The following is a 13,422-nucleotide window of genomic DNA, read 5'->3' on the forward strand; positions in this document are numbered from 1 at the left end:
TATGTTTTAAAGAAGAGAGATAGATTAGCTAAACATATAACAACATTATTGAGCTCATTTTTGGGCTATTGTAATTGATGTGAATCTTCTGATATGATATGATCCAAGGGAGGGACTAGAACATGTTTATTGAAAAAGCAAAGTTATGTTGCATAAAGCACACAACAAGAGGAAGAAGCCAAGACATTTCCAAACAGAATCAAGGAAGGTGCTTGGATGTTTCCAAACACAAAGATGCACCCAACAAAATAAATACAAATGAAAAAGTCCATATAAAACTTGTTCCATTTGGTTTTTTCCTTATATTTTAAGGGCACAAATGATTAGCCAAAGTCCCAAGGGTGTTTATGCATCAAGAATACCCTGAAGAAGACTTGGGTGTTTTCCATTGGATCCCCAAATTTCATAGTTCTTAGGTTTTTACCCAAAGAATAACACAAAAGTAATGTTTGTTCATACATTTTGTAATGTATGAATGTATGGGTCCAACTCAATCATAATTGAACTTGTGAATGTTTTGAGGGGACATCTAGTGGGCCAGGACAGCCTCAGCCCAGTCCTACTTGGCTAGTGACAAGGCTTGGTTCAAAAAATTATATTGTAATTGTGGGACAAGTATATTTGGTGTTCAAAATTTATTTTATTAGTTTAAATTGTAAAATTTATTATTTTTATATTAATTTTTTGAGATAGTTAAACACATGTCACGATATAAATGATTTGGAATATTTTGTCAAGACTATTAAATAACTTCTCCTTTTAGTTCCATTAATCTAGGTTGAATTTATGTGTATATATATATATGTGTGAAGTTTCCTATTGAGCTGGTGCACAGCGTATTTTTTTTTTATAATTTTATTTTATTAAAAATTGGGTCAAAATATTTGGTGTTACTTTTTCTTATAATTTATGAGGTTGAAATAATTTTAATAATTTAAATAATTAATTGGGTCAAAAAATTTTAATACTATTTTTCTTTTTAATTATTATTTTAAACTTTATAAAATAAAACCTTACCAAATCAACAATGCTGTAATCACACCTACACATGAACGAAAACCATACCAAATCAACAATGGTGTAATCACATCTACACATGAACATGGAGGTCCACACACACTCACATCCTCTCTAAGGGTGTGTTTGGAGATAAAAATGATTGTGATTATATCTTATTTTATTTTATTTTTTTGTACCAAATGGACAATGAGACCACTCTTGGGCTTCAAATAACCACCCATGCAATCTTTTGGTCATAATTCACCCAATGAGTATTTTTCAAAAAAGACTTATTAGTTGATTCTATTTGCACTCAAATAATAATTCAATACGCTTAATTAAAGCATTGAAATTTTAGTACCTATTATATCTTAATATAAATTTACTAATAAGGATAATACACATTAAACTCTAATATATATATTTTTTTCTCATAGTACGCCAAAATTATTTATACGTATTTTTCATATCCAAATCTCTTTATCTTCTTTCTCACTCCAAAACTCTAATTCACCCTACCAAAATTTACCATTATCATCAATATCATTATTTCTTATTGTGTTGTTACTTGTCTGATATATATGTTACATAAACTTTCCTCCTTGATGACGTCAATTTTTTGTTAATTACCCAAACATCTATCTGTATGGTGACCTGCGACATTTTGTTGCTAGGGACCAAATATGAGGTTTTGAGCCTATTGACTATGCCCATTAGTATGTTTATGAGATTAGATCATTAGAGAACATTCAATGATGGATCTCGGGAATGAGTGGATGATCAACCATGGGTAACGTATCCATGATTGCACACATACATATTGATGAGGGAATTCAATGCTTCGAAATTAATTTTCAGAAATAAATTATCAAAAAAGTTTTTCAAAGTAGTGTAATTTGAGATTTTTTGATTTGTTTCTAATTTGAGTGTATCTTGAATAATAATTTTGAGGAAAAAAAAAAGAATTTAGTGAGAGTGAATTATAATTGTAAATAATTTAATAGAATGTATTGAGTAATTGAATATATTTAATGATTTTTTGGATATAAATAAAATCCGCCAGACTTGTTGGTCATAAATTATAAAAATGTTTTGGCCCAATTCTACGCCCAGTAAAGGGTAAGGAGGTTTTTTAGTAACAAATGGGCTAGAGCTAAATATTGAATATTTGGGCTTTCCAAGGCTTGTCAGTCATAGATTACAAAAAGGTTTCCGCCCAATGCTTGGCCCAGTACGGGCTTTATTCCTGAAAAGGATAAGGAGATGGCCTAAATATTGAATATTTGGGCTTGTTTCGTATATTTTGGGATTTGCACTTAAAACATCATTTAGTATATTTAATTTTTGGATAAATTATTGATAAATTCCATTTAGAAGTGTTTTAACCCAAAAAGTCCATGAAGGAATTTTTTAATCCATTTAATCCCATGTATGTATAGTTTTATTCCATAAAATCATTTTTCTTGATTTACACTATTTTCTTGGACACTATAAATATTTTTTGAACGATTAGCAATTTTGTGATGTGAACATTGATATTTTAAAATTCACATTGGTAGAATATAAAATTGGCCCGTGGGCGGCCAAAACCCGCCCGCGAGCCGGGGCGGGCCCGGTCCATTAACAATGTGAATATTCATATTGACATGTTAACATTCACATTAATAGAAGTGTAAAATTGACCCGCGTCCCGTGGCAGCGCGAAACCCCCCCGCGGCTCATGGGCGGGCCCGGTCTGGCCCGTTGACAATGTGAATATTCACATTGACATGCTAACATTTATATTGATAAGAGTATAAAATTGGCCCGTGGCCCATGGCTGGCCAAAAGCCCGTTCACCGCCCGGGGCGGGCCCGGCCCGGCCCGACCCGTTGACAATGTGAATATTCATATTAACATGTTAACATTCACATTAATAGGAGTGTAAAATTAGCCCGTGCCTCGTGGCTGCCCGAAACCCGTCCACGGCCCATGGGCGACCCGGGGCGGGCCCGGCCCGGCCTATTGATAATGTGAATATTCACATTGACATGTTAACATTCACATTGATAAGAATATAAAATTGGCCAGTGGCCCAGGGCGGGTCTGACCTGGCCCAGGGCGGGTCTGACCCAGCCCGTTAACAATATGAATATTCATATTGATAGGAGTATAAAATTTGCCAGTGGCCCAGAGCGGGCTCAACTCGACCCGTTGACAATGTGAATATTTACATTGAGATGTTAACATTCACATTGATAGGAGTATAGAATTGGTCAGCGGCCCAGGCGGGCCCGACTCGGGCCGTTGACAATGTGAATATTCACATTGACATGTTAACATTCACATTGATAAGAGTATAAAATTGGCACGCGGCCCATGGATGGCCAAAAGTCCGCCCGCGGCCTGGGGCGGGCCCAGCCCGCCTCGTTGACAATGTGAATATTCACATTGACATGTTAACATTCACATTGATAAAAGTGTAAAATTGGCCCGTAGGTCGTGGGCGGCCCGAAACCCGACCGCAGCCCGAGGCGGGTTTGGCCTGACCCGTGACAATGTGAATATTCACATTGACATGTTAACATTAACATTGATAGGAGTGTAAAATTTGCCCGTTGTCCGAAGCTTGCCCGCGGTACGGGGTAGGCCCGGCCTAGGCCGTTGACAATGTGAATGTTTACATTGACATGTTAAAATGCACATTGATAGGCATGTAAAATTGGCCCGCGGCGCGTGGGCTTCCCGAAGCTCACCCACGGCCCGGGACAGGCTCATTTCAATTCGGGCCCGAACATGTCCAAGACCATAGGTTAGGGCCTAGGTCATCACTTTGAAGCCCGGCCCGGCCCATCGGCCCGCTGAAGGCCCATTTAAGGCTCAGTCCGAGGCCCAGCCCGCCCGAGGCGCAATGTATTTTTTTGTGAAAAATAATAAAATTTTGGTAGAAAAAATTAAAAAGAATTAAAAAAAAAAATGGCCAGGCCCACCCAAGCCCGACGTAAGCTCGAGGCTAGGCCCAAGCCCACCGGCCCGACTCGAGGCTTGATCCATCGGCCCGTCCAAAGCCCGAATACCCTTGTGCCAGGGCTAGGGCCTAGGCCTAATTTTTTGGCTTGTGGGCCAGCCCAACCTGGCCCGTGAAAGGCTTGTTTGGGCCCAGGCTCGAACTTAGTCCGAGACCCTAGACTAGGGCCTGGGCCATCACTTTGATGCCTGGCCCGGCCCATCGACCTGGTTAAGGCCCATTCAAGGCTCGGTCCGAGGCCCGGCCCGCGCCGAGGCCTAGTGTCTTTTTTTGTGGAAAATAATAAAAGTTTGGTAGAAAAAATTTTAAAAAATTAAAAAAAAATGGTCAGGCCACCCATAGGCTGTGGGTGGGTTTCAGGCAGCCATGAGGCATGGACTAATTTTACACTCCTATCAATGTGAATGTTAACATGTCAATGTGAATATTCACATTGTCAACGGGCCGGTCCGGGTTCGCCCTGGGCCGCTAGCCAATTTTATACTCTTATCAATGTGAATGTTAACATGTCAATGTGAATATTCACATTGTCAACAGGTCGAGCCGGGCCGTGGGCGGGTTTCGGGCAGCCACGAGGCGCGGGCTAATTTTACACTCCTATCAATGTGAATGTTAACATGTCAATGTGAATATTCACATTGTCAACGGGCCGGCCCGGCCCGGGCCTGCCCCGGGCTGTGGGCAGGCTTTTGGCCACCCATGGGCCGCGGGCCAATTTTATACTCTTATCAATGTGAATGTTAATATGTCAATGTGAATATTCACATTGTCAACGGGCCGGACCGGGCCCGCCTCGGGTCGCCCATGGGCCGCGGGTGGGTTTCACGCCGCCACGAGACGCGGGCCAATTTTACACTCCTATTAATGTGAATGTTAACATGTCAATGTGAATATTCACATTGTCAATGGGCTGAGCCCGTCCCGGCCCGACTCGAATTTTTCCGGGCACCCATGAGGATCGACATAGGCCGGGCCCCTACACATTGACGATATGAACATTCACATTGACGGTGTGAACAGTCACATTAGGGGTATTTTGGTAATTATGTCACCTATAGGACTTATTGAAACATAAGAAAATAATGTGAACTAAACGAGACATAAGTAGATGGAAGGGGTATTTTGGTCTTCTTATCTCAAATAGGACCTAATGGAATAGTCAAAAAGAATATGGGTTGGATGGAATAAAACTCTTAGAAAGTGGATTTATCAAAAAAAGCTCCCTTAATTTTTCAATACTTTCTATTAAATTATGAGTAATTTGATCAAAAACTCTTTCATTGGGCCATTTTTTGGTAAAAAAAAACCGTCTATAAATTTTTTCTTTATAAACCCTCTCACCTAAAGACCTATACTTGATGGAGGGCACAAAAATATTTTTCTATTTTTTTGGGACAAAACTTGCCCTTTCAATCCCTCAATAATACAAAGCCATTCATGTCTCTCTCTCTCTCTCTCTCTCTCTCTCTCTCTCTCTCTCGCTCTCTACCATTCTTAGCTCTCTCTGTTACTTTCTCTCTTCCACGTAATCTCTCTCTCTTCACCAATTGAAATTGCTTTTGGAGCTGAACCAGAGTTTTTTGAAGAAATATATCGATTTTTCACCGCCTCATGTTACAATGCTACTAACTGAGATTCAAGAGTAACCGAGCTTGATAAAGATGTATGAGATTACAATGAAAAAATTGCCATAAAAAATAAAAACAAAATAGTATTTATGCTCTTTAAGAAAAGCTTAAGGAATCAATTTCCAATAACAAGCCCTTCAAGAAGAGACAATTTTCGATATTTGATGGTACATGTATCGTTATTGTTGATTTGTTGTTGTATAGTTGTTGATTTGATTTGTTGTTTGTGTTGGAACAATTTTCTATGTAAAATAAAATAACTTAAAATAATCAAACAAAATAAAATAAATCTTACAGAATTTATTTCGTTGAACCGAATAAATAATTCAAGACCAAGTCGAGTGTGTGACACTCTGTCCTTAAGACAGATTCACCCTGCTACGGTGCTTACGGTTGAGTGGCGTCTATCTCTTAGGATACAATGATCTTCAAAAACTTGTAGTAGCACTCCACACAAATTTTTACGGCGAATCAAACCTTGTGTTTTATACTCTCTTAATATTATTCTAAAACTAATAAATGAAGAATAAATGCAATAGAGCAAATGGACAGCAAAGAGACCAAATTCAGACTGATTTTTCGGATTATTTCGACTGATTTTTTCCGACCCCAAACTGCTGGAATTAAGACAGTTTATGTAGGCAAAAATCCTAAGCCCCGAACAGGTTTCACAAAGAAGTGAAAAGGTGCAACACTATTCAAAATTGATTTAAGCCCGTTGCACATGGAACTGAATTCCTGCCAAACAATTTTGAAAAGTAGCCGTTGGTGGGCTGATGGAATAGATTTCCAAACCTGTAGAACTTTATTATTATTTAAACTATTTCAAATATATATATATATATATATTAAACTATTGAAATAGTTAAATAAATAAATAAATGAAGAGGTACAAACTTTAGGAAACTTTTTAGGAACCTAAAATTTGAAGTTAAAATTAAATTAAATTCTCACAATTACAAATTTTAGGAAACCACTTAGGAACTCAAAATTTGAATTTAAAATTAAATTAAATTCCTACAATAATTTTTATTGAAAAAATTCAAATGAATTTTATCTAAAAAATTAATGTTAGACCCGAAAACGACGTCAACTTCCCATTCACTCATAAATGGTTTTGACGTTCCGTATTCACCGTGTGACTTGCCACGCGGCAAGGAACACGTCACCTCTTCGGACCCACTCCAAACAACGTTTGGGGCCCACTCAAATTTGGGCTAAAAAATATGCCTATATTAAACCATTTTTCCAATAATCCCCCGCATGAATGGAATTTGACGGAGAGAAAATGCAACAACATGATCTAATTACAGAAAGTACAGAAATTGAAAATATTCTGCAAAGGATAGGTAGCTTTTGGCTTTGAACCTTCCCTTGTGAGACACTATTGGATTTACTAGCTAATTAGTGAACATGATGTCTTGAACTGTTCAGCCGTTGATGTAAACCAAGACAATAGAACTCACACAGTATATTCCTAGACACAGTTTAGTTCTCACTATTGTGTTCATTTTGGCCCTGAACAACCTGGTCTTTCATGAGTGCTCTAGAGAATTGTAGCCCTTCATAAATCTCATAGAACCGGCCCAGTTCACACTCACATAGGTGATTCTTATGAAGAGTATCCTACTATACTCCACTAGGTTTACCTGGATATAAGAATTATTAAAATTTTACTTAACCTCAAACGCTACAAACATCACTATTTCATCAAAGAAATGGATAGGAGTTGGACTCCCCAGTGATCCTTCTGAGTCATTCACAACTCGGTTGTCCCTTTGAACCTAGATCTTGGGATCTCCAGTCAACTAGGTTGGGTTGCCGTTGTGGTAACTCTTATTTAATAGGCTTAAGTCCCATTCCCCTCGATGAATTCTCAACTAACTCTCTTGCTAACCCTTTGGTTAGTGGATCCGCTATGTTGTCTTTAGACTTAACATATTCTATGGAAATAATTCCATTAGAGAGTAGTTTTCTCACGGTGTTATGTCGACGATGAATGTGTCGTGACTTACCGTTATACACATGACTCTGTGCTCTACCTATAGCTGATTGACTATCGCAATGTATGCATATAGCAGGCACCAGTTTTGGCCAAATTGGAATATCTTCAAGGAAGTGGCAAAGCCATTCTGCCTCTTCCCCTGCTTTGTCTAAAGCTATGAATTCATATTCCATAGTAGACCTAGCAATACAAGTTTGTTTGGAAGATTTCCAAGATACAGCCGCCCCACCAAGAGTAAAGACATACCCACTAGTGGACTTTGAGTCTCTAGTATCCGATATCCAATTTGCATCACAGTATCCACAGTATCCTTCAAGTATTGCTGGATATCTAGTATAATTCAGCCCAATATTACGAGTAAATCGGAGATACCTTAGAACCCTTATAATTGCTTTCCAGTGTTCTACTCCCGGATTACTCGTATATCTACTTAATTTACTTACTGCATAAGCTATAGCTGGGCGAGTACAGTTCATCAAGTACATTAAGCTTCCAATAATTTGGGCATACTCTATTTGAGAAATACTTTCCTGTACATTTTTAGAAAGATACAAATTAACATCTACAGGTGTTCTAGCAAGATGATCATCATCTTTACTGAATTTGTCAAGTATTTTCTCAATGTAATGAGATTGTAACAAAGCATATCCTTCTGATGTTTTGGTAATTTTCATACCAAGAATTAAATCAGCAATGCCCATGTCCTTCATGTCAAAATGTTTATTCAACATTTTTTTGGTTGTTTTAATCATATCATTATTATTACCAATGATGAACATATCATCTACATAAAGACATACAATGACAAAACCTTTGTCTGTGTTTTTAATATAAACACATTTGTCACACTCATTAATTGTAAATCCATTTGACATCATTACCTTGTCAAATTTCTCATGCCACTGCTTTGGCGCTTGTACACACTTTCTTTTCTTTCCCTGGAACAGAAAACCCTTCTAGTTGTTCCATGTAAATTTCTTCCTCTAACTCACTATTTAAGAAAGCGGTTTTAACATCCATTTGATGAATTTCTAGATTGTATAGAGATGCAATGGCAATTAGCATTCTAATGGATGTTATTCTAGTAACCGGTGAGTATGTGTCAAAGTAATCAAGACCTTCTTTTTATCTAAAATCTTTGACCACAAGTCTTGCCTTGTATTTGTCAATTGATCCATCCGCTTTCAATTTTCTTTTGAAAATCCACTTGTACCCAAGAGGTTTACAACCTGGTGGCAAATCCACCAATTTCCAAGTGTGATTTTGCAAGATGGATTCAACTTCACTATTGATAGCTTATTTCCATAAAGGAGCTTCAGGACTGGATATAGCCTCTTTAAAAGTTAAAGGCTCATTTTCTAACAAATATGTTAGAAAATCTGAACCAAACGATTTTGAGGTTCTAGCATGTTTACTACGCCTAGGTTCATCTTCCTCATTTTGATCTAACTTTTGTTTTTGATCATGTTCTTGATCATTACTAGTAATAGCATCAAAAGATCTTTTCTTATTACTAGTCTCTTGTCCAATCTTATTTGGAAATACATGTTCAAAGAAATATGCATTCCGAGATTCAATAATAGTATTTACATGCATTTCGAAATGTTCTGATTTATGAATAAAAAACCGATATGCACTACTATTCTTGGCATAACCAATGAAAATGCAATCAATGGTCTTAGGACCTATCTTAGTCTTTTTAGGACTAGAAATAGCCACTTTAGCCAAACACCCCTACACTTTTAAGTATTTGTAGGATGGTACTCTTCCATGCCACAATTCATAAGGTGTTTGATTCACTTTCTTTCGGGATACTTTATTAAGTATATAATTAGCAGAAAATATTGCTTCCCCCCACAAGTTCTGAGGTAATCCAGAACTGATTAACATGGCATTCATCATTTCTTTTAAAGTCCTATTTTTCCTTTCAGCAATTCCATTTTGCTGAGGTGAGTAAGGAGCGGTGGTTTGATGAATTATTCCATGTTTGTGGACGTGCCCTCGAGCTTTATGCCACCACAGTTCGGACTCCCTTTTGTGTCACGGTTCTTAGTTTGAACCAAAGAGTCCAAATCCGACAAATCGTTTTGAGAAACAGATTTTTAGAAAAGAAGTATCAAACATGGACTGCTTTGCCAGATACAAAGTCGCCACCTAAATATTTTTTTAATGGGGAAATTTAGGAAACCCTGACTCGTTTGCCTAAGGCCACGTGTCCGTCATTACCAAAGTTGCCTCGGCTCGGGAACTTGGGTACGATTGGGGAAGGTCAGCTATGAGCACCCCTTCTCGCCCGATCCGAAGATCGGCCTCTACTAATCATGATATCCAATTTTGAAAACGTTATGTGTTCTTATACCGGTTATTAGCCTAGAATTACTATGTGATGCGCACGGCAAGACAAGTATAGACTAAATTGCCTAAGTCGGAACGAAGCATCGCATTTTTGTTTGTTTGGAAAATGGTTTGAATTTTGCTACTCGCGAGTAGGCTAAAATACGGATTTCGATGAATTATCCCAACTCAAACAATCCAACCTTCACTCACAAGCATTCAGGCAGTTCATATCACATAAGCATCTAGCCACATGGTAAGTATGCTGTCATGTTAACATTCACACTCATGCAAGATACTACAGCATAAAAGCTTACCGAGTACTCCAAGCCAAAACAAGAAACTAGTTAGTAATCATGCATGACCCTAGTTAATGCTTAAGATGGCTAATGCAACACATGCAAAATGCAACTAGAAATAGGCTCGGCTATTCTAAGAATGACATGTGAGATGTTACAACTAACACGTATTCAACTTGGAATTGAAATACAATGCAGTTAGTATGATGCGCCGAGCCCGGTGCATGCAAGATAAATGTATGGATGCACGCATGCATAGCATAAGGTATGCTAATTTAAATATGCCCTAATACTAACCATCAAAGCAGGTAAGTAAAAGGGAGAAAGAAGTGGGGGTTAAAAGACATGCACACACGCACCCACACTTATTACAAATTTGCCCTCGCTCGAAGGGACCGAAAGAATAATGCAATTTAACTAACTATCAAGCTAATTAAATATTACAGACAATTAACTAGTTAAGCAAATTAACTAAGCTAATTAAGCATTAAAAGCAGCCTCAGGAAGAGGCCCAATGCATGCGCGCTCGGTTCCGCTCGGAAGTCCACTGCCATGCACAAGTTGCCTCTGTTTTCCTTGTTCTACTCCCCTAAAAATTGCACAAATCCCAAGGAATGCTCCATGGACACTGTGGATCACCGCCGACCAAGTGGAAACCCCACCGACCATGTCCGGGTGGTCATCGACCATTTGTTGAGCTCTTGCCGGCCAGCCAAAGCTTCCTGCAGCAACCTGTTTTGACAGCAGCAGAGGACAAAACATGGCATGACAATGTATTTCAAGCAATGTTTGCACCAACCACACTCCTTATCATGTTTATGACTCAAAGAAAGATGGTCCTCGATTCTCGGACCATCAATTGCGCATTTCAATGCGTGATGGCCTAAGAAACCAAGTGTGCCATTTCAATGTCGAATGAAATGCACTTAAACAAACAAATGGCCCAACCCCTATCATACTCAATTCAAGAGGCAAAGCTTGCATGCCAATGCCATGCAACTTAGGCATGTGAGCTAGTATGCAACATGAGCATGCAAATAAAGATGCAAGGATGCAACTAACAAGCATGCAAAGTTTAATGTCAACATGCACACATGCAAGGCATATAACATGTTAGACAACTTAGCAAGAAATGCATGCCAAATGCAACACCATTCAAGCATGCAACAAAATGTCTTGAATCAAGTATCTAAACATACAATCATGCATGTAAACATGGTTCATCACTTAGGCATAAAGAAGCAACTTCTAAGCACACTTAAAAGAGGCTAAACATGGGCATATGGCAAGCAATATAAGCTCTGAAAATCATGAAAAAGAGGTGCCAAACCAACTAATCAAAACAAGCTAAGCATGCATAAAAGCTTGGAATTAGCCCAATGACTTAAACCATGATCATGTGACACATGAAACAAATGATCAAAGTGAATCAAAACAGTCTCAAATCATGCAAAAGTAGGCCCCAAAAACCACTTAGATGGCATCTAAATGATCTAATCCTAGAGGCATACACAATAGCACAAAAATGGAGCATGAAACACCAAACCTGTAACACATTAAAAGGGCATCATATGCAAGCATACAAGCACACCACAAGGACTGAAATGGCATGGCAAGTGGTTCCAAACCACTGAAATGATGCAATGATGGCATGCTAGAGGGGTCAATGCTCAAGGCATACAAGAGAGATTACATGGTAGCTATACAAAGAAAGGCATGGACAACCCAAATGACCAAAAACAGACCTTTAGCATGATAAAACAAGCATAAAAGCTTCACAAAACTAAGCCAAAAACATGCTAGAAACAAGGCTCAAAGCACAAGGCATGTTAAGGCAATTCATGGCATTACAAGACATGTATGCTAAGCAAGCATGGTGTGTCTAAACCAAGTAAAAATAGAGGTAAAGGATGGAAAAATACTACCAAATACCTACTAAAACATGGCCAACATGAGTTCAAAAATGGTGCTCACACTTGAGGCTTAAATGACACATTTTAAAGACAACAAGGAGAGAGGGTGGCCCTCTCCTTGTTAGGACCTCAAGGCACCATCCTCACCACTAAAATCCCTCAAGATTTCAATGGTGAGGAGGCCCAAACAAGGTGGTCCCGAAGCTCAACCAAAATGGCACAAAATGGGGCCAAACAAGCCCTAAGAGGGGTCAAACAACCCCAAAGCTTAAAACACTCTTAGACAAATATTTAGAGCAGGCAAAAAAAAGACTTTTATATGTTATACACAAAGACTAAAAATAGTTACAAGATAGGTTAAAAAGTTATGCAAAAATGGGGAATAAAGGGTGAAGTTCTTACCCTTGTAGACCTCTTTCACAAACAATGCTCCAGCTGGTTCTTTGAGCTCAAAACCAGTCAAGAACTTCAAGAACAGCTCCCTAGCACCTCAGTAGCCAAGGTAAGGTGTAATGGTGGGTGTTTGTGTGCAATAATAAGACCAAACACACACTTATACACAAAAGAGAGAGAGATATAGAGATGGGGGATATGCAAACCCTAACCCTAATATTAGAGCCCTCTGGAAAAATGTTGTAACCCTAATGGAGGGAGAAGAGGCTCCCTCTTATAGACAATCCCTCTTGTAAAGCTTTCCAAACAAACTAGTCAAGAGGAAGAGCCCTCCATACACGTGTATGGAGGGGAGCAAAGTGTATGCCAGCTAGCACAGCTGGCATAAAAATATCTGCAAAAGCAGATGAACAGTGGTCGGCCAGCCAAAAATGCAATTTGACCAAAATAGATGGCCGGTCGACCATCTAGAGTGCTGGTCGGCCAAACATTTGGCCGATGACAACAAAACACAGCCGGTGGCCTCAAGCCATGGCCGGTGGGGTGTGGGGATGGCCAACAAGCCATTCCCTGCCCTCCAAAGCAAAAACACAAGTGTTTGGTGCAAACCCAAACACAAAATAGTCGAGTCGAGAGATCTTGAGGCAAGGTACGTTGCCGAGACCTCCGGGACCTCAAGACGAACACAAACAATGATGATCACCGAGTGTTCAAACGGTGACGTCCAAGTCTTGAGGACGGTCAAAAATGGGGTGTCTACAGTTGCCCCTCTTTGACAGAACTCGAAAGTCATGAGAATGACGGAAGTGAGTGTCAAAACCCGGAGACGACCCATTTTTGACAA

This window comes from Camellia sinensis, chromosome 3, assembly GCF_055761805.1.
Source record: "Camellia sinensis isolate YWXY chromosome 3, ASM5576180v1, whole genome shotgun sequence".
NCBI classification, from domain to species: Eukaryota; Viridiplantae; Streptophyta; class Magnoliopsida; order Ericales; family Theaceae; genus Camellia; species Camellia sinensis.